Source organism: Rhipicephalus microplus, chromosome 5 (assembly GCF_043290135.1).
Source record: "Rhipicephalus microplus isolate Deutch F79 chromosome 5, USDA_Rmic, whole genome shotgun sequence".
In the NCBI taxonomy this organism is placed as follows: domain Eukaryota; kingdom Metazoa; phylum Arthropoda; class Arachnida; order Ixodida; family Ixodidae; genus Rhipicephalus; species Rhipicephalus microplus.
Genome location: NC_134704.1, coordinates 170,918,016 through 170,922,339, shown reverse-complemented (window position 1 = coordinate 170,922,339; position 4,324 = coordinate 170,918,016).

Sequence of the window (4,324 nt, the reverse complement as noted above, 5' to 3'; positions counted from 1 at the left end):
CACGGATAGATGGGTGAACGTACGGACGCATAGATAGTTGGACGACCACACTCTTTGCCCTACTCATTATTCATTCCGTGTATGCGCTGGAAAAATCACTAACGCCATATATACATTATTCACAAGGAGATATACATAAGACGTCTCTATTGAGCAAGTCATCAACTAGTGGTGGATACATACTAAATACGGAGGAGGGAATGACCTACAGCCTAAGAAGCCTCGCCTCTAAATATGGATGAGACTTAGTTGAGCTACACAGTGTTATGCAAGTGAAAGCTAGTTAATTTGGGTAGGCTTTTTTACCGCCATAGTCGAAGCGCAGCCCACCAATCGAATGATGTGGCTACTTTAACGTGTCATACTGCGTGCATTTCCTACCTCCACTTTACCGGTTTCCAAAGTCGTCACTGCATTCGTCACGGGAAACGCTTGGCCCGTAAAACATCAACATACGCTGGCGTTTGCGTCTTCTCTTTCAGGCAGCTGTTCGGGTTCCTGCACTTTAACCTCGGTCGCTAGTAGTCATGAAGGACCTTACAAAAGCAGCAGAATAACGAAGAGAAATCATTGAGCTTCACGTGATCATTTAAGTGATACCAAGAAAGCAATACATGCCTATTTTGGGATTTTGTTGGTAGCAAGGTGGTGGATCACGCATATGGATGCAATAACCTCAGCAACAGGTCAGTCAAATATCGCATATGTTCAAACGAATAGCCAACAAGAATAATGGCATCATAGAAGCTGAGCTCCGGCGGATCACAGAAGCCTTAATAATACAAGGATTATGTACGGCTTTCCATGCACGCATCTCACCGCAACCGAACTCTGTTAACTTAACAACCTCCTTCGAGCCATCATGAGCGTAAACCTTTGGGGTACCTAGCTAAGCACCAAACGCCTTCGTCGATGCGACAGCTGTACACGACAATTTGAGCGAGAGACTAGTTATGAAAAGAAAGTCAAACACATCACCTCACAACTTCTGACCTAGGCCGGAACTTACAGAAACTTCTGGGACACAATACCAGCAACCTGCCCCTATACCACCACCAGCTCTTCAATGAGACGCCCTTCTTTATATCGATGTTATACTAATATAAAAACACATGTACATTAAAAGAGATGCTGAAAGACTCCAATGACGCTGTCGCCGACAGCTTCAAACTGATCCGACCAACTAGCATGCCAGCGCCACCTTTCGAGCCGGCAACGCAGTCACATAAACAATAAACCCACGTGGTCAAACAGTCGTAAAACATCATCACGACGTTCCTTCTGTGGCAATAGCAGAAACACTGGCCATAACGGAAGCCATCAGTGAGCATGAGCATGCCTCTCAAGGAAACACGGTGAAAACGGACTCTTATACAGCTCTACGGGCTTTCCTCCAGAACCAACTCCCTCCAGACAAACTGGCTAAGCCAACTACATATGGACACCATACTCCCGCTCAATTAGTTCAAGTAGAGTCTCCGCTAGGACACTTATCTTCCTTGGGTAACTGCCGGACTCATGCTGAGGCCTCGGTACCCTGGTGTTCACATACTTCACACTGTTGGCCTGATATTTTTCTTGATCGTGCAGAACGCCATAAGAAATGGAGAGCCCACTTGAAATCACAACGAATGGCCCGAAGAAAACTTCCTAGACCTCCCGAAGCTTTTAGAGGCGATGCTCCTTATAGCGGCACCCGTTCGTCTCTTGTAGCCATTGTTGTATGTAACAAGTATAACATTTTGACCTCCAAGGTGGTGCCGGCGAGAAATTTCTTCAGTGCGTTGTTGAACAATAAAAAATAGTGTTCAATGTACATGCCGGTGGCTGCTAATAGGGAATGAGAGACAGGAGTATTCGGCTTTCAGTTAACGCGCACGCTGCGATCCCCATTAGCAGCCATTGGCATGTACACTGAGCACTATCTGACAAGAAAGGGTTGCTACGTTATACTCGTTGGGCGTAACCTCCTTGGTTTTAGAAAGGTTTAGCGAGCGTTCAGCCGCCGTGCCATGTATACAGTGAAGTAGTAGACACCATGAACTCGAGGTAGGTAAAGGTGGAAACTAGACCCGAAGCGCAAGCCGTAAGAAAGTGTGCGTGTGCCACCTTTCGTTCGTTTAGTCCTTGGAATGCCGCTGGATGGCGGTGCTTCTATATGGGGAATATATGACGAAAAGATACGAGATGGTGGTACTTGGAGTGTTGAATAGATGGACGAACGAACACACAGACAGATGCATGGATGGACACACGAGTGGACGCAGGGGCAGATGCATGGACGAACGCAGGGATGGACGCACGAACAGATGCACGCAAGGACGGGCGGATGGAAGCATGGATGGTCACATAGACGGACGCGAGGATGGACTGAAGCAAGGACGAATGGACGGACGAATGTTCCGCTCCACACTCCATCATTCACAGTGGGGATGTGCTGCCAATTTTTATAGAAGAGAAACCGCGCTATTGAGGCAAGCACACACACAATCCCGACCGAGTGACTACACTGCACAAAATTCAACAGGCCCCAACTACACCTGATCGCCCAGTGTACGGTTCAGTAGCAACTCTATTCCGGACATACTGGCACTGCCCCCAAGTCAATACACAAGAACGCCAATAACTCTGCTCTAACATACTTACATAGGAGGCCTGGATAGCGAATCTAGGCGACACAACCTCCTTGTGGACGATTCTCCGTAACCATATACGTACCATCTTTGGGGAGGCCACTAAAGCCCCCCCCCCCCCCTTTAGCTCTGACCTGGACTTAGGTTCCAAATAAAACTTTTTTCTTGCTTGCTGAGGAAGGGCATTTGGAGAGGTTGACAGACGAGCTGGCGAACGCGTTTTCTGTAGACTGTTGTTGTCTTGCACAGATGCAGCACAATTAAAATTTGTGCTACTTGCCATAAGATATCCATTCTTCGCTGCAAATACACGTGGCAATACACACCAAACTCGCTAAACCACGCCACAAATACTTTCACTTTAATAATATAGAATGCGACGGATTTATTATTCATGTCCATCCATCCTTCTGTCTCTCCTGAACGCTTCAGTATGTGTGCACTAGAAAAACTGGTTTTTGTGAAACAAAAGAACTACACAATCCTCGACGTAACACCAACATCCATAGGGCTCAAGTGTAACTCAAGTATGCCCTATGGATGATTGGTGCTTCGTTGGGATTTGTGCCGTTCTGTTGTTTCATAAGCTGGAACAAATATAAGTTGATGTAGTGAACTTCGTTTTTATTTAATGCTTGCAGAGGATATGTGTATGAGCTGCGTATATGTGGTTCGTGCCTTGTAAATGTTTTCGCCCTAATGTTTCATTATAGGCCTACTGCGAGCACACAAGCTTCGAGCAAAGAAGGCCGGACGGTTTGAAGAAATTAAGGGCAGATGTAGTTTAGATGCTGTTTGCAATAAAATATGACCTGGAAAATCTTGGTTTGTTCCTTGGTGCTTCTTATTGCTTCTCTTCAAGCGTAGTATAGAAGCTTGTGGGGAGGAGGGAAAAGGTTGGTGTAAAATGAATGAGTGCCCTACTATTTTCTGGCAATGCTAACCGCTTGTGAGGTTTTTAAGCAGTCTATTGTACGGATTTGTTCGCAGGCAGCAAACCTGCAAGAGGAAATTATATTATGGGCAAAAGCAATATTTAGGGTCACAGAAACAGGCTAGCGGAGTTATGCGGTTTACACAAAATGGACACACGGATGGACGGACGGAATCCCGGTCGGAAGGATGCACGGACGGATGGATGGACGCAGGGATGGATGCAAGCATGTACGGACAGGCAAACAGACCAAATCACGGACAGACGGATGGAAGGAGGCACGGATGGATAGACGCACGGGTGAACGGATGGACGCACAGTCGGTTGGACACATGGACGGGTGGACGGACGTTTTGCCCCACTCATCAGTCACTCCAAGGATATGCTGTGAAATTCACTAACGACACCTAGTTATTATATTCCTAAGCACACATACACACAACGCCATCCATTGAGCAAATGAAAAACTAGAGGTGGCAACGGTGATGGAGAAGGGAACTTTCCAACTACTTTTTAAAGTTAAAAACTGCTGCTACCATTGAGCAATGCGAAAGAGATTGATTGATATGTGGGGTTTAACGTCCCAAAACCACCATATGATTATGAGAGACGCCGTAGTGGAGGGCTCCGGAAATTTCGACCACCTGGGGTTCTTTAACGTGCACCCAAATCTGAGCACACGGGCCTACAAAATGCGAAAGAGAATGTGAGCTCCACTGACAGGACCACGTTTCACTAATCATTCATGTACAAAGTC